Source organism: Acinonyx jubatus, chromosome E2 (genome assembly GCF_027475565.1).
Source record: "Acinonyx jubatus isolate Ajub_Pintada_27869175 chromosome E2, VMU_Ajub_asm_v1.0, whole genome shotgun sequence".
NCBI lineage: Eukaryota > Metazoa > Chordata > Mammalia > Carnivora > Felidae > Acinonyx > Acinonyx jubatus.
Genome location: NC_069396.1, coordinates 14,636,646 through 14,655,208, shown reverse-complemented (window position 1 = coordinate 14,655,208; position 18,563 = coordinate 14,636,646). Strand labels below are relative to the sequence as shown.

Here is an 18,563-nt window from a genome sequence, read left to right as displayed (position 1 = left end):
GCATATGCCTGACCTTTCTGGAAAGAGAAAGACAATGCTGGAACATTTTGAGAATAAACATTTATCCAAATTAGTAGTCAAGACACTAGTAAAATTGTTTTACATTTTCTTAACACCTTTAACTATACCCTATGCTTCAAGAACAATTTATTTTTCCCACCTTTAATAAAATACAGATTCTGCCTGTAAAGTAGCAGGAATATGAGATCAGAAACTTTTTTGATGACCCAATGAGAAATCCTATAATGGTCCTATTACTTCAAGGCCTCGGGCAGGATAGATATATGTATTTGCAACATTTCCATAAAATGACTTGCAGTCCATAAAATGTTAGTTTTTATGACTGTGTTTCTGAGTGTTTTAAAATCAGTGCCATATTCTTTTTTTTATAATATTCACAATAAAAATGTAAATAAAACCCATTTATTCATTCAACAAACACATTCTGAGAACCTGCTCTCTGCCTGGTAATCTGCTAGGGACATGCAAGTCTTCTTTCAAAGTCCTCATAGCCTCGGATGTTTTATAAAGCCCCCTGTCTTAAATAGCATCTGAACCTTTGTATGTTATGTTCCACTGCCTAAAAAATCATGATAATAATCGATATAACAACAATTAAAATAATAATATGCCACTTGCAATTATGTGGATGGAATTAGAGGGTATTACGCTAAACAAAATTAGTCAGCGAAAGACAAATATCATAAGACTTCACTCATATGAGGACTTTACGACACAGATGAACACAAGGGAAGGGAAGCAAAAATAATATAAAAACAGGGAGGGGGACAAAACATAAGAGATTCTTAAATATAGAGAACAAACAGAGGGTTCCTGGAGGGGTTGTGGGAGGGGGGATGGTCTAAATGAGTAAGGGGCATTAAGGAATCTACTCCTGAAATCATTGTTGCACTATAAGCTAACTAACTTGGATGTAAATTTAAAAAAATAAAATAAAGTAATAATAGAATAAGTTATTCTCGAGATAGTGCTTCAGGTTGAGGTTTGGGGCAAGAATTTCCAAACCTCAAATATCTCCAACCCCGATGCTTCCCTCACCCCACCTCTCTCTCACCTCTCACTCTCTGCTTTCCCCTTCTCTGATCCTTAGCTAAGCTCACTGTCTTCCCTTCTGTTCCCTTTCTTCTCTCTTTCCTGTCTTCCCTTTACTATAAAACTTCTAGAAAAACATTCACGCGACTCTCTCCTCTCAGAAACTTCTGGTCAACTGTGGGCAATTTCAGTCCTTTGCTCTAGCCACAGGGACACAAAGGTCAGCAGTGGCCTCCTGCTGCCTGATTTTCCTCATCTTACTTAAACTTCTGTAGCAGGTACACCTTGGACCCTATGATCATTTGTCTGCCTTCTCCCCTTTAGGGAGGTTTCTTTACTGGTTTTCTTTCTGTGGGACCCTTCTCCACTCTCCTGGCCAGCTCCCTCTCTCTTTGCCCACCCCTCCAGTATTGGTACTCGCACCACAAACAGCACCCCCACTTATCCTGTTACTGTGACCACAGTGGGCTCTTCTTGTGGGCCACATGCAACCACACACGAGGGCTCTTTGCCTGGAATGCTGACCCTGAAATCCTCATTTCGCACATTCCCCTTCTCTCTTCTGCTTAAATCTCATCTTCCAGGGACTGGCTTAAATGAAGGCAGCGTGTAGTGGCTGAGGGCATGGATTCTGGAGCCAGATGGTGGGGGTTCAAATGCTGACTCTGCACTGATGAGCTAGCTATGTGACCTTGGGCAAGTTACTTAACCTTTTTGCGCCTTAATTTCCCCAACTATAGCATGAAGATAGTAATAGTATCTGCCTCCAAAGATTGTTATGAGGATTAATGAGTTAATATTTTTAAAGTGTTTAGAGCAGTGCCTGAAACATTGTTAAGTACCATGTGTGTTTGTGGGGGGGGGGGGGGAGAGTCAACTCTGAAAGTATTTTCCAAATGCTGAAACTTTTAATCACCTCTTACCAGCCTTCCTGTCACTATATATTGTTTTTAGATAAGTGTCTCCCTGTATACTCTGAGCTCCCTTGGTCAGGAACTGTGTCCCAGTCGCTTCTGGATTCCAAACTGGCACAAGGCAGCTCTCAGAAATATCGTTAAATGAGTAGAAGATCATACAGGATGAGCTTTCCACAGCCGCCAATCTTTATGGCAACTCAGAGATCATGAGCCTAGAATTTCCTTGGAAGGCATTTTGGCAGGGGGTGAGGGTGAGGTGTTATAAGGCACCAGCACTTTCCAGTCCCACAATTTCTTCAGCCCCGTAAACTGATCAGGTGACAGGAGTCATAGTAGTGCCAAGCCCGGCTAATCCAAACCAGAATGGTACAAACAGTACCTTTCTGTATCACATAGGTTGAGTTTTATTTTCCATCCTTCATACCTGTTTCGTTCTTTGTGTGTAGTTAATGAGCTTTACATTTAAAGCGAGAAAAGCCAATAAAACACGAAAGTCACAAATCAACCGTGCTTTGTTCAAGAGTATTCTGTTTAATCAAGAAACTTCCCTAAGTATTACACTCAGTTCAGCCACCAGGTGCCAGGTCGCAATAGGTGCTGTAGAAAGAGGGCCAGGGGGAATGTAAGAGAGAAAAGCTGTGCTTTCTTCCCTTGACGCTAACAATGCCACATGTGATACAATACACCATCCCCCTCTAGGCAAGCATCTTTAGAAATCAAAGATGTTCCTATAACCTACTAATGCATCTGTGCCTTTAATTAGCCCAATTGAGCATATAACTCGGTAAAATCTCTCACCTTTTTTGCTCCTTTCAACTAATTTCTGAACATTTCATTTTCTAGTAAGCTTTCACTGCATAACGAGCAGTAATGAAATGACCAATATTAACCCATTGTTAGATTAAACAAAGTACATCATTGGCTGATAGGATTCCATATTATTGGGGTTTGAAATGGGCCCCATCCTATGTTACAAACATTTGGTGTTTGCCTAATGAGACCATTCTTGTACCTACAAAGGAAAAAAGACATTGTATTAAAACATTTCATGTTAATGACAACATGTTCAGCACTTTCCACTCACAGCCACATCTGTGGGTGAGGCAGGTTTCTTGATATTAAATGCCGCAGTTGGGCCCATATTCTTAGCGAGATGTCTGATTGGCTACTCCCCAAATATACCTTAAATTGGCTTAAAATAGAACAATCACATGCTAACCCGGTAGCATTAGCAACTCTATTAACAGCCAATTTCACATCCACACCAGAGGGAGTAAAAGGTAATTTGCTCATTATCAACACCCTCTGGCAGTGGAGGGAAATGACTGTTCATCAAAAAGTATTTTCCCACATAACAATAGCAGCGCCCATATGTAACCACCTCACTCTCCCTTCCCTCCATGACTTGATCACTGGAGAACAGCTACAGGAAAAGACTGAAATATAAATGGGCTTGATAGTCTACCTGCCTGTCCCCTACCCAGCATCCAAAACCAGCCCTACCTTCACCTCACCTCAGCCCTTTAGGGTGATAAATAAAATGCTGGACAAATAATCCTACAGGGTACAGGGTGGATCCCACTACAACAGAAGTTATTTAGATCAAAAAGGTCTCCAAGCGTCCACTATTTGACTAGTATCTCAGACTACTCTACCTTAACCCAGATGAATGTGGACAGTTCTTTGGAGCCCACTGTAACAAGATATGATCTGTAGATTCACCTAGTGATTGAAAAAAATAAGTCATTCAAGAAATAGACTATTGTCCCAAAGGGGAAATTTTAAATCTCACCCCTGGCCTTAGTATATATGTCTTCAGAAATGAAGCTCTTTTGTTTGCTTTTATCAGTGTTTAATAAGCTTCAGTATGATGTGTTTATATATTTGGATATAATATTATACCATTATAGTGGCAAATTAAAGAAACATTTCTTATCTAGCACCTCTGTTCAGCCAGCTGTTTTTATTTGAGAATGATCATCTCCTAATTCTTGTCTTGCTCTCGGGGCCTTCTCCTCCTCCTCCTACTTTTATCCACCCTCTCTCCTATACACAGAAGCCAGGCTAATCTGCCTGAAGCAACTCTCAAAGTGTCACTCCCCCTACTCTGAGTTGCCTCTCTGCTGCTCCCTATTGCCTCCCCATTGCTTCTAGATGAATTCCAGACTCTACATCCTAGCATCTAAAGCTTTTCACAGCCCTGCCTCTCCTGCTTTACTAGCTCTAGCTTTACTAGAACATAGCCCATCTGCCCTTACCAGAATCAAAGGCAAGATCAAATGCAACTGTCCCCAAAAAGTCTTTTTTGATTGTTCCAAAGGGAAGTGATCCACTACACTTCTGAACTACAGTAGTTTTGGGATTGTCTGCCAGTAGATTACAAGGAGGCTTCCCCTGGAACTTGTAATTGAGAGAAAGATTGTTCTAAAAGAGCTGAACCATACCCAGAGTCACCTTAGAGAGACAGAATAGGTCTCAGATCTGCACAACCTGACTGTATCAGAGTAACCCATTTAAGGAAAGAGCTTATCAGTCTGATCGTGCAGAGGGGGAGGAAAAACGTAGTCACAGAGGGAATGATGACTGGACCCCTTCTAGGGATGTCGAGGAGAGAGGGAACCTTGGCCAACAGATTGACAGTACCAGCCCCATTGGTGAGACTTTGCTGTCTGAGACACTTACATGATGCTGTCCTACCCAGTTGCCATTCAACATTAGACTCTTTAAGTGTCCTTGGTTCTGATTCTGTCACCCAAAAACCTCTTTGGTTTCTGATGTTGGTCAGAAAGTGTGTTAGATATATGGACTAGGAGTACTCTGGCTCGCATGATGGTAATTGCTCACTACAAAGTATGGACTGTGAGTATTCTGGCTCACGTGATGGTGATTTCTCACTACAAACTAATTAATCGGCTCTTTATTCTCTCAGTAACTATTACTGAGCATCTGCTATGTACCAGGTACTTGTCTACTCACTTGAGATAAGCTGGTGAACAAGAAAAATATAGTCCCTTGACCTATGGAGTTCACAGTGTAGAGAGAAATACAGACAAGTACACTTACAATTCTAATATAGTGTGATGATTGCCTTGTTGGGGTTGTTCAGGGGATAAGGGCAGGACCACATGCTCGGAGGAAGCACTCTGGCTTTGGGAACCAGAGAAGGCTTTGTACAGAAAATTATATTTACCCTGAGTCCAGAGGCAGCAGCTAGAGTGAGCCCAAAGCTGATGGAAAGAGGGAAATGAAATGATAGCATATAGCAGAAGCAGCATGGGCATAAGATTCAGGGTATGTCTGAGAAGCTGCACACAGTTCAATAAAGCTAGAGTGGGGAATACGAAGAAGGGCAGCAAGGGTCAGGAAAGCAGGGCGCAGATCAAGGAGGCCTCATAAACCATTTTAAGAATCTGTTTTCTATCATGAGAACAGTGGAGAATTATTGAAAGGTTTTAAGCAAGTAAATGACATGATCATATCTCTAATTGCTGAAGGAATAGGCAGGGTCATGGGGGATGAGGAGAAGGGGGCCAATTAAAAGATTTATTTAGAAGATACAACAGGCAGAACTCAGTGAATGGTGAGATGAGAGGACTAGGAGTTGATAAGAGAGAGTGGGGGAGGGGGAGGGAAGGAAGGAGAGGAGATTCAAGATGGCGCTTGCATTTCTGGGCTTGAATAGATGGAATAAATTGTGGTACCTTTCACTGAGGCAACGTGTAATAGTAGTTCCGAGGACAAAGTCCAGGTAGTCCAGAGTTGGGCTACCTGGGTTTGAATCCCTGCTTTACCACTTACTGCTGTGTAGTCCTGGGTAAGTTACTTAATCTCTCTGTGTCTCATTTCCCCATCTACAATAAAGATAACCAGAGTATTTATTCGTAGAGTCATTAACACAGATTACATACATGAGTTAATAGTGACGTGCTCAGAATAGTGCCTGGCACGTAATAAATGCTTGTGTGTTTGTTAAGTAAATAAAATAGGTGATGAGTAGCAGGTTTGGAGTAGAGGACTGAGTTTCATTTTGGAGATGCTGAACTGCAGAAATCTGTGGAACAATCAAGAATTGCTGTCTAGATGGTAGTTGCATAAATAGATCTGGAGCTCCAAATGGAGATGTGTGCTAGAGAATTTGTTCTGGTGGCAACCTCAAATGAACAGTAACTGAAATCAGGACAATGGATAAAACAGATCAGAGAGGGTGTAGAAGGAGAGAGGAGGACAAGACAAGGGAGATCCTTGGGGACCATTTCAGGAATGGATAGAAGAGGTACTTTACTTGCCAAAGACATTGAGAAGCAGTCAGAAAAGCAGGTGGAAGACTTGAGCTTTTCTCAGAAACCAAGGACAGAGAGTATTTCTAGAAGGAAGAGGTGGCCCCTGGTGTCAAGTTTGTCAAATACAATAAAGACCAAGAAAAGCCCATTGGATATGACAACAAAAGTTTGACCTTGGCCAATCAGTGTTGCTGCCACTGGGTGGGTGAGTAGGTGGGTGGAGGCAGGAGGACGGAGGGTGGTGGAAGAAAAATAAAAACAGCAAATGCAAACAATTTATTCATGGAGATAGTGGGGAGGTGTGGGAAGGAGAGAGCAGACAATAGATGGAGGTCAGGAGAGGCTTTTTTTTGGTGTAATACAAGATACTTGAGCATATTTAAATGCTGTTATGGTTTGAATTATGTCCCCCCAAATTCATATGTTGAAGTCCTAACCCCCAGTACCTGACAATGTGACCTTATTTGAAAATAGGGTCACTGCAGATGTAATTAGTTAGGATGAGGTCATACTGGAGTAGGTGGGCCCCTAATCCAATAAGACTAGTGTCCTTATACAAGGGAAATTTGGAGACAGACTTGCACACAGAGAGAACAGCATGTGAACATAAATGCTGAGATGGGAGGGGTGGGGGCAAACCACCAGAAGCTAGGTAAGAGGCACAGAACAGATTCTCCGTCCCTCCTGGACCTCCTCAGAAGGCACCAACCATGCCCACACCTGGATCTCGGACTCCTAACCTCCACAAATATAAGACAACAAATTTTTACTGTTTAACCACCCAGTTTGTAGTACTCTGTTACACCAGCCCTAGGACACTAACAGGACAGCGAATGGGACTTTCCACCACTTACAGTATTAATCAGGGTCCTGGTAGGGAGTACATGGCACACTCCAGCTGAGTAATACATGGAATGTTTTATAAAGGGATCAGGTATAAAGGTGTGGGCAGGAGGTGAGAAAGCCACAAGTCATCGTGCAATGCCCGGGTCCAGTAAGAGTAGGCCTGGACCATCCCAGACCCCAAGGGCCAGTGCTGGAGCAAACCTACCCAAAATGGGCAGAAGAGTGGCTCAGAAGGGGCCTTGACAGAAGTGTGACACCAGCCTCAGTCACTGCTGGGTAACTGCCAGGGCCAGATCTGAAGGCGAATGTGCAAATATGGCACAGCCCTCCCTCCCTCTGATCTGCTGGTGCTCTGCATTGGCCACACCCACCGGAGGCCGGAGGGCAGGTGAGCTGGCTGACCTCGTGGGGCTTGGACCAGAGGCAGGAAGGATAGAGACTAGAAATGAGCGGAAAATGGAAACCCAGTCCATGCCTTTGCACATTTTGGAACCACTTGACTACATTATATATTCAAATGCTTAAACTTTTAAAATGCTAATAAGAAGAATCATTAGAAAGGGAGAGGCTGCAGTCACTAGGCCACTCATTGCGTGAAGCCCCTGCGGGAGGGAAGGGGGCTGTTTTATGGCACCAGTACTCTTGTAGTTACATTTGTCATTGTTCATTTCTGCTTCACCTGATGCATACTGGGTTCTTTGCACTTTTTAATTACTGAATAAATTAATATTTATAGTCCCTATTTCTCTATCCACTGAGAGGGACTTTTTCTACTACCAACTGCCCTCTTAACTAGTTGAAGTGACTGAGGCATATCTCTCTCCTAGGATACCTTCAAGATATGCCAGTGACTGTAACTGTAACCAGAACAGGTCTGGTCTAAAATATGGGCTCATACAAGACAGGAACTTACTCCCAGAGAAGTTTCTGTTTATGACATAATCGGTAACAATCATTTCTTTTATCTATGATTATAGACATTTAACTAAACCTGTATTGTCTAAACTAGTACATGTTGACATACTATCGCTTTTATATGCTCCTATACTAGCTTTAACCAATGTTTCATTTCAAATGAAATCTTAATTCATTGTAGAAATTAATACAATAATCATAAGAATAATAACTCTTTTGGGTCACCTGGGTGGCTCAGTCGGTTAAGTATCTGACTTTGGCTCAGGTCATGATCTCACACTTCATGAGTTTGAGCCCCACATAGGGCTGTGTGCTGACAGCCCGAAGCCTGGAGCCTGCTTCTGATTCCATTTCTCCCTCTCTTTCTGCCCCTCCCACACTCATGAGTGTGAGCACACCCACGAGCTCTCTCTCTCTCTCTCTCTCTCTGTCTCAAAAATAAATAAACATTAAAAAAAAGAATAATAAGTCTTTTGGGGCATCTGGGCTCAGCCGGTTAAGCATCCAACTCTTGATATCAACTCAGGTCATGACCTCATGGTTCATGGGATCAAACCCTGAGTCAGACTCTGCAATGACAGCACAGAGCCTGCTTGGGATTCTCTCTCTGCCCCTCCCCTGCGTGCTCTCTCTCTCTCTCTGTCTCAAGATAAATAAATAAATAAATAAATAAATAAATAAATAAATAGATAGATAGATAGAAGAAAGAAAGGAAGAAAGACAGAAGGAAAGAAAGAAAAATGAGTCTTTTATACTAAAGACTGATGTACACATGTTCATAACAGTTCACCTTTGGATTTTGCAACCTAAATAATTTTTAATCTTACAAAGTAGCACCAGCTGTGTGGCAGTCTTTTGAGTCCTTGGGTTGGCTTTTCCAAATGAAATTATGGAATTGTTTTATGACAACCCACTTCAGAATTCTTCGGCTTCTCACACCATAATTACAGCTGCAATCCGCTAGTCCCCTGCTTCTTGAAGCACAAAGACCCAATCCAATCTGGAAGTCGCTCTAATGACTGGACTATCCATGTGAATATCCCCACACTGTATTATTGGTCTCTGGTGGGGGGAAAAGGAATGTGATAAAATACAGACATTTTCATAGCAAGAGGAGAAGTTGCTCGTGGGTAAATAAATCATTTGAGGAAAATCAGAATTGAGCTTTGACCCAGTTTCTCCCTCACATGAATAATGGGATTACAAGGATGAGCTAGAACAGGCCTCAGAGATCAGTGAGGACAAAGGAGGAAACCAGATGAGTGGAGAAATGACCTATGCAGAAATTCAGCCTTCAGGATCTTTCCAGGTGGGGATGTCTGAGAGCTGGATAGCATATGGGAAGAAACCTCAATAAGCAATGAGAATAAGCCACACATAGCTGAGCACTTAAAGAAAGAAAGAAAGAAAGAAAGAAAGAAAGAAAGAAAGAAAGAAAGAAAGGAAGAAAGAAAGAAAGAAAGAAAGAAAGAAAAGAAAAGAAAAGAAAAACTTAAAAAGCAAAAGACAAGATGGAGAGGAAGTGGAGAGTACCCCACAGTCCAAACTGTCTTCTTACAAAACGCAGTTCCATGAATGGTTCCCGCTATTTCTAATTTTTTTTTAAGTCACGCCCACATGCTGCGACGCCCAGAAAAGTTTTCATTCCTTCCCTTCGTTTCGGAGACAGAAATTCCCTTTCAAGCTTCCTTGTTACCGGAACTGTGGGAGCACCGGGGTTCGCTGGAGCCTGGCGGCTTTCCTCCCTCATTGCCACTTGGGCGGTTGATGTGCTCTCAGTTACAAAGCGCCGGACTGCTGCTGCCTTCAGTCAATCCGTTTAGCCGAAGGCCTCTGATTTGTTCACATTTACTACAACACATACAGAGGGCTGGAGGATTTTTCTCTTTTTTTTTTTTTTTTTACTATTGATCTGGTGCTTTAAGAGGGGAAAAAATCTCCTTGGCTGTCTAAACACTATTGATCCCTGCTTGGGAGTCGCAGCAGAAGTGTAGAAAGGGCGTGGATGAATTGAAATTTCATTTCCGACAACTTGTTCCTGTTATTTTTACCCTTTTGGACGGGGAGAAACACGTTGCTGCGGCTTCAGTCAATGTGGTCGATAGCTCCACTGAGAAACTCAACACGGCTTCTGCCAGAGGTTTGGCAATGAGACATGATGTTGGATCTGGAGTGTACAGAAACGGAAGGATGCTGGTGAAAAGCACAAGGTCTTAGCAAATGGTTTGGAGCTCACTCTGACCTACAGGGAGCTGTGGCTTTGGAGAAAAGGATTACAGAGACAACAACATTCCTGTTTGGGAAAAGGCCCCGAGCGGTCTCCTAAGAAGCTTCGCGGTTACCGGTGCCCTGCCTAGACTCTTGGCTGGCTTTCTGTAACAAGCAAAAGAGAGATCCTCTGGAGCCAATGCTAAATTTCAGGCCTCAAAGAGGAGCATTATGTTGAGCTCTTACAGGAGGTTGCTCATTACCGTCCAGAAAAGCACTGATGCAGAAACTGGAGCTGCAGGCCCGCAGGGAACGAGTGGACGGCACTGGGCGTTCAAGGGCACACATCTGCAGCCAGGGGCCTCAGGAAGCACTCCCACCCCGTCAGCACGCTGAGTAGATATGGTTTGGTGCCAACAGCACCAGCTTTGTTCTTAACTTTTATGAGATGTTCAAAGAATACAGGAGAGAACCAGGCTCCTTCTTCCTAATGGCAACATCTGGCATTTATGTAGCCATGCACCTTTGATCCTTCAGGATCCCAAAGCGCTTTACAACCTGCTACAGTGCTAATGGCCACAGCAACCCTCTTACAGTAAATGCAGCCAAATATTCCCCACATTGGTTCCCTCTTCTCAATTTTGCAGTGTATAGAACAGTTCTCCATTCTGAAAGAGGAAAGATTCCAGTTTGGATCTCAAGCACCTCTTTTGCTGGTCATTTTTACAGTTTGTTGGGTACTGTTTCCCCACACACACCTCATTTCTTTTTAACTAAAAATACTTAATAACCATTCTTAATAAACAGTGCTTCATTTACATTTCCAATTATTTTATAGGCCCCTTTCTGCTCCTATCCCCATCCCTCCCATTCCAGAGAAACATGGAAATGCTCTTCTCTCCTGGGAGCCAAGAATCTGCATTGTGGATGAGATTGCAAATTCAGTCACAATAAACAGAATTAAGAAAAACTGAGCTGGCATTTGACAGAAATTGTAAAATGACACTCAGAAATGTTGCTCTTGTGGAAATTACTGATATTAAAATATAAATCAGTGTCTTGTGTTTCCCGTAGCACCAGGGGCTCTATTAGGTTATGCAGTTTGATTGCTGAGCTGAACCTAAGAGACTAGGCAGTTCGGTGCGGAAGTTATCCCAAAGTATTTAACCCCTCTCCTGCTGGAGAGCAGGCATCTGAAGCAAATGCCAGTTGAAAATATCACCTCCAAAAGGCCTTGGCTTTTTCATTGAATGCTTTGAAATTCTGGGAAGAGGCAAGTGGGGTAACATGGGGAGAGTAGGTAAAGGAATTTAGAAAATCCTTTCTCAAGGCAAGAATCTTATTGCACAGTACCAGGAAGCAGACAGCCTGGGGCAACTCAAAAAGCAGAATCTATGCTAAAGAGGGTAAAGGGAAAAAAAACCATTAAAAATTTTTTAACCTTACCCCTGTTTTATACATGTGATTTCTTTAATCCTCATCACAACCCTGCAAGGGAGATACTATTACTCCAGTTTTTCTCAAGTGAGAAAACTGAGACTCAGAGACGTTAATTTGCCCAAGGTCATAGAACTTGAGTCAAAATAGGAAGCCTGACTCCATAGAGAAGTGGCTGGGGCAAGGAAAATACAAGATGAGCCTGGAGCGGTGTGTGATGCCAAAAAGCAAGGAAGTACTCAAGAAAGGACAGGGAGTTGTTGAAAGGACACAGGAACCAAACTGAAAGAGCTCCCAGGGCTCCCGGGTGGCTCAGTCAGTTAAGCGTCCGACTTTGGCTCAGGTCGTGATCTCACAGTTTGTGAGTTTGAGCCCCACATCAGGCTCTGTGCTGACAGCTCAGAGCCTGGAACCTGCTTTGGATTCTGTATCTCCCTCTCTCTCTGCTTCTCCCTGCTCACACGCTCTCTCTCAAAAATAAATAAAGATTTTTTTTTAATTTTTTTAAAAGAAAGAGCTCCCAATGGCCAAAGTTGGACCATTTGAGCAACAAAATAAATAATAATATTAGATCATAACCCATGAAATAAAATATATAGCCATGAGTTTATATGCATGTAAATAAATAAATAATTAAATGGGGGAGAGGGGAATTCCGATGAATAAATGTAGAAGGAATAAAGGAAATATAAAATCCCTATTACAACACTATAGCAATAATCGTTGCAAGCAAGATCAGCCTTGCTAAAAATAGTGGGTGAGAGTTTCAGGAAAAAAAAACCAGGATATTTATGTACTCTCAAAGTATCTCCCCCATCTTAAAAAGTTATTAATTATAATGGGGAAAATAGTATAAATGTATAGTGGATGAACTCAGTAGACACCAGCATAACCAAATGACCAAGGTTGACATCATGAGTAATAAGGCATATTGACATTCTGTAAGATACTAACATTGGGAAGCCAGAGAAAGGATACATAGGAACTCTATCAACTATTTTTGCAACTTTCTGGAAATCTATAATTATTTCATAAAGGTCCTACATTCCTCATCTTTCACCAGAGTAGACCACAGCCACTCTTGTGGAGAGACAAGGCAAATCACAAATAACCATAATAAAGGCAGGTTGTGTTGTGTTAAAAGAAGTACAAATAAAGTTCTTTAAGAGTATGAGGGGTTACCTACCTGGCAAGGCTGCTGTAGGATTAACTCTGTTATTTTATGTTTATAACAGTGCCTACACGTGACATATAGCAATTGGCATACAAATGTTAATATTACATGTGGCTGGAGGGAAGATGACAGAAATGGCAGTTGAGTTGGGGCTTGAAGGTGTGTGATTTTTGGACAAGCAGAAAGAAAATTTCTCATTTATAAATAAAGATACTAAGCAATCAGGTGGGAGAGTTTTTGCCATGTCAGTCAATCATAATGGCAACCAAGATTAGAAGAGTGTGTACTTCAAAAGAGGAAATTTTACTAAATGGCGTGGAAATACTACTGGTGTCAGTAGGAGGATAGAGTATGTCACTCTCTTCCCCACTCTGGATCCCCCTACTCCATACATCAAGAGGAAAAAAAGAATGAGTGAAGGCAGGGTTACCTGCATGGCTCAGTTGGTTAAATGGCCAACTCTTGGTTTCATCTCAGGTCATAATTTCACAGTCATGAGATGGAGCCCTGTGTTGGGCTCCCTCCCTCTCTGCCCCTCCCCCACCCCTCTAAAAATAAATAAACTTAAAAAAAAACAGTGAAAACAAAGAGCTGATATATCAAGAGAAAACCGAGTCAAGAAAACCACTATCAAGGAAAGGAAGAAGCATCTGTGGATAAAAGTTGGTCCATAATGAAATGGGGGTTCCAAACTATACAGTAGAAGCAACTTGTGGAGGTGCTAAAAATGGGGAGTGAGTTGTAGAAAGGTATCTCTGAGAGGATCATAAATAAGGATACTTTGTCCACCTAATTGCATTAGATTCCGCTGAATGAAATGAAAAAGTCCAAAGTGACTTAAGAAAGAAATTGTACTCTCTGTCCAGGCCTAGTATGGTGGTTTCACACCATTCAGGGGCTTAGGCACTTTCTGTTCTGTCTCTGTGACCATTTCCTCATGTTCCAAATGGCTGCTGGGTTAAATCAGGAGGGAGGAGGGGGCAAAGAGCTGGGCAGTACTACTAATTAAGAAGAGTTTCTGGGGGTGCCCGGGTGGTTCAGTCGGTTCAGCGTCTGGCTCTTGGTTTCAGCTCAGGTCATGATCTCACGGTTCGTGGGTTCGGGCCCCACATGCTCGGGAGTCTCTGTGTGTCCCTCTCTCTGCCCCACCCCTGATCTCTCTGTCTCTCCCTCAAAAATAAAAAATAAGAACTTTTAAAAAAAGAAGAAGAAGAAGAGTTTCTGGAAGCTTCCCACAGTATTTCCTCTTACATCTCAGTGACTAAAACTTAGACATGCAGCCAGACCTAGCTCCAAGAGAGTCTGGGGTAGGTAGTCTTTTATTTATTTTTATTTTAAGTGTAGTTAACATACAGTGTCATATTAGTTTCAGACGTACAATATACTGATTCAATAATTCCATATATTACGCAGTCATCAAGTTAAGTGCACTCCTTTTTTTTTTAATGTTTTATTTATGTTTTGAGACAGAGACAGCACAAATGGGGAAGGGGCAGAGAGAGAGGGGGAAGGAGGATCCAAAGCTGACAGGCTGAGCGGACCCACTGAAAGCAGCAAGCCTGATGCGGGCCTCAAACCCACGCACTTTGAGATCTTGACCTGGGCCAAAGTCAGACACTCAACCAACTGAGCCACCCAGGCACCCCAAGATAAGTGCACTCTTAATGCCCTTTCATCTGTTTCACCCATCCTCCCGCCCGCCTTCCCTGGTAACCATCTGTTTGTGCTGTATTGTTAAGAGTCTGTTTTTTGGTTTGTCTCTTTTTTTCCCTTTGTTCATTTCATAGAGTTTTAGATGAGCACATAGACACCCAACAAAATTAGGGTTCTGTTACTGAGGAAAAGAAGAAGTATGAATATTGGAATAGGCAATTGATAGCCTCTGTGAAAAGTACCAAAGAAGGGACACCTGGATGGCTCAGTTGGTTGAACATCTGACTCTTGATTTTGACTCAGGTCATGATCAAAGGGGCGTAGGATCAAGCCCCATGTGAGTCTGCACACTGAACATAAGCTTAAGATTCTCTCTTGCCCTCTGCCCCCTCCCCTTCTTGCACTCTCTCTCTTTAAAATTAAAAGAAAAAATGTTTTAATTGAAAAAACGGGGGCTCCTGGATGGTTTAGTTGGTTAAGCATCTGACTCTTGATTTTGGCTTGGGTCATGATATCACAGTTCATGGGCTTGAGCCCCTTGTGGGGCTCTGTGCTGACAGTACAGAGCCTGCTTGGGATTATCTGTCTCCCTCTTTCTCCCTCTTTCTCTCTCTCTGCCCCTCCACTGCTTCCATGTGCTCTCTCTCTCTCACACAATAAATAAACATTTTTTTTTAAGTACCAAAGAAGAGACCCATGGGAAGAGAATTTCACCTGTGACAGTGAGGCTGATAAATCCTGGAACACCTTCTCTTGTTCCTCCTGGACCCTCATTTCTTCTGCCATTACAAAGTCTCCTTCTGGGAAGACCCAACTAACCATGTTTCCTCTCCAGGAAAGCCTTGGTCCTGGGGTTGGACTATAACTCAATTTGTGACATTGGTGTCAGGTCCCTACTCACTAAGTTATGGTGCAGAACCTGAAACCCTGGCAAAACCATCTCCAGCATCATCTCTTCCTGCCATCTTCCCCTATCAGATATGCCCTTACATGGTCAGGGATTTTTCTCTTTGTATCCAAATAGGCAAACTCTGTTCATGCCAAGCCTCTGCAAGCTATGGCTCCATCCATACATTCTGGGTAGAAATAATTGATTGTACAAGGAACATTCCTACCAATTCATGGTGCTCACATATTTTTTTTGAAAATAGAGGAAATATTGGGGTACCTGGGTGGCTCAGTTGGTTAAGCATCAGACTTTGGCTTAGGTCATGATCTCATAGTTTGTGAGTTTGAGCCCTGCTTCAGGCTCTGTGCTGACAGCTCAGAGCCTGGAGCCTGCTTCAGATTCTGTGTCTCCTCTCACTCTCCCCCTCCCCTGCTCATGCTCGGTCTCTCTCTCTCTCTCTCTGTCTCTCTGTCTCTCTCTCTCTCTCAAAAATAAATAAACATTTTTAAAAACATTTTTAAAAAATAGATGAAATATTGAACATCATCTCATTATTTCAATAATTAAGAGCCCTAGGATTCATCACACCTTTTACATTAGTAGGAGGTGGAACATTGGAGAAAAATATAAAACCCAGCAAGAATAAAGGAAAGACTTATGACTGAGTGCAGGTAAATATACTCGTTTTGATTAACCCCCAAGGATAACTTTAACTTTATTTTTAAAACTCATTTTCTTCCTGACACACAGCACTCTATAAGCTTAATGTGTAAAGCATAATGACTTGATTTACATATGTTGTGAAGTGATTACCATGATTAGTTAAGATCATCTAAAAAAAAAAAAAAGATTTTTTCCTTGTAATGAAAACTCTTAGGATTTACTCTCAACTTTCAAATAGACCATACAGCAATGTTAACTATAGTCATCATGTTGTATATTACATCCCCCATTCTTATTTACCTTATAACTGGAAGTTTGGTTTTCTAAGGCTTGTAGTCCATCCATATACCCAGGGAGTACTAGTTCCTTGGGGAGAAAGCCAGCATCAGCAATCTGTGGTTATGGCATTTGTGTAACCTCATGAGGGTAGATGGTGTATGAAATACTAACATATGTTTCCCATCCTGCTTGCTCAACCTGTATTTCATTGAACTCATTCACTTGTACTCTTTTTCCTTCCTCTCCCAAAAACAAAACAAAGCCTCTCTGAATTAGGAAAGAGGAAGGAAAGGGGAATTTGAGCATAAGCAAGAGAATTAGACTCTGGTGAGATTGATGAGGTGGGAAAGAGCTGGGGAAACAATAGAACCCCAGATAGGTTTAGCAAAGCAGGGGCCAAAGAGACTTTTGATCAATACCAGGAATGGGAGGCAGAAAAGTGAGCAAAACCTTAGGATCCTATCCCCTTCATCTTAACACCTTTCCAGACAAAATGTAGAATGATGTTAGGACAGGTCTAATAAGAGAAATCCTGAGACCAATCTCGTGTGTGTGTGTGTGTGTGTGTGTGTGTGTGTGTGTGTGTGTGTGTCTGTCTGTCTGTCTGTCTTTCTCTATGCATTAGGAACATCCTTGGAAAATGAAACAGGGCCAGCAGCCCCAAAGCCCACAGTATGAGGAAGATTCAATAAATCCAGCCTGTTGACCAGGACACTGTTAGCACACTCAATCTGGGAGAGATGTCCATGACCATGGACCAGAGCCACCTCTGATGCCAGACTCCAACCTAGGACCCCAGAATTTAGGTGTACTCTGAAGAGGAGGTAAAGAGGTGGAGGGAGATGTGAACTGATTTATTTTTAACCTGAAAATGATGGCACTTTCTCAGAAATAACTAAGATGCTGTTTCTGCCATTTGTTGGAATGAGGCTCAGTAACCATGTTGAGTAATAAAAAATGTTACTTTTTCTTTACACATCTGAGTTCATACGTGCTAAACTAGTGACTCATGTGAGGTACAGTGCTAGGTGTTTCTTGAGAATCTGGAAGGTGCTCTGAGTGTGAGCTGAGGCCAACCAGGAAGCACAAAACATCACTGGATACTCTGACTGAGTTTCTTGTTTCACTAAAATTGTTTATTTGTTTGTTTGTTTTTCTGGTCATAGCCGTCATGAAGAGAAGGCCTGCTGAGGCAGGGGGGAAGAGGGCAGGACTTTTGAATACAAGAAAGCAATTCCCTGGGCAGATGCAGCAGAATTGGATGTGCCAGTGGAAGAGATGAGGCATGAAGAAGTGGCGATTTCAAAAGAGACACAGAAGACATAGAATGAGGCTTTGAAAAGAGAGAAGACATTCAAGTCCTTGGCCCAGAGATCTGTACCCACAGATCAGGTAGGGAGCCCTCCCTCCATTATGAGTTCTGTCCTCTACAAAATATTGGTCCAGCTACACTCCTCAGAGAGCACTGTGAAGGTTCCACATGATCATTTTGTAAAGCATTTGAGGCTCCTTCAAAGCACTCTTCCTTACCCATCTGGCAAACATTACTGTCAAATGCACTGAAAATTTATCATATAACCCTTCCATTTTTTTCACCATAAGCAATTCCAAATTGCCTACTGCTGTTGTTAATGACTCACAGGATTCCCATGTCTCCTTCATGGAGACACACAACTTAGTTCTCTCTTTCTTTTCTTCTAACTTACTTTACTTAGTGAAGTCCAATATCTTTTCATGTAAATATGAGGCCCTATGCCTTACACTTCTCCTTCCAAACATTCTTGGCCCTTGCAGCTAGTTGTGTAACTCCATAGTTGACAAAACCATCACAATCTAGACAGTCGTTTCTGTCCTTGGGATAAGATTTTATTTGATTTAAGAGTCATCTCCAGACCATCCTGCAGGTCTGCCTGTAGAGGAATATTTTTTTTAATATTTATGTATTTATTTTGAGAGAGAGAGAGAGAGAGAGCAGGGGAGGGGCAGAGAGAGGGAGAGAGAGAATCCCAAGCATGCTCCGTGCTGGCAGCGCAGAGCCTGATGCAGGGCTTGATCTTGTGAACCGTGACATCATGACCTGAGCTGAAATGAAGAGTTGGACACTTAATCAACTGAACCACCCAGACACCCCTGCCTTTGGAGGAATACTATTCTCCAGGATATATTTGTTCCATTCCAACTTTTGTGTGATGCTTAGGCTGGTTATACTAAAGAAACATGTGCATCATGGTAGAACATTGAATCAGTAA

At 42.3% G+C, this 18,563-nt stretch overlaps 1 protein-coding gene across 1 annotated transcript in view; it reads left to right on the top strand.

Annotated features, from left to right (window-relative positions):
• Positions 1-16,900: 16,900 nt before the first annotated feature.
• PMFBP1 (polyamine modulated factor 1 binding protein 1) overlaps positions 16,901-18,563 on the top strand; it is a 51,373-nt gene continuing 49,710 nt past the window's right edge. Inside the window, exons 1-2 of the mRNA XM_053211192.1 lie at positions 16,901-17,138; positions 17,561-17,706. The gene's annotated coding sequence lies outside the window, so the exon portion shown is untranslated. The remainder of the gene's footprint in view (positions 17,139-17,560; positions 17,707-18,563) is intronic.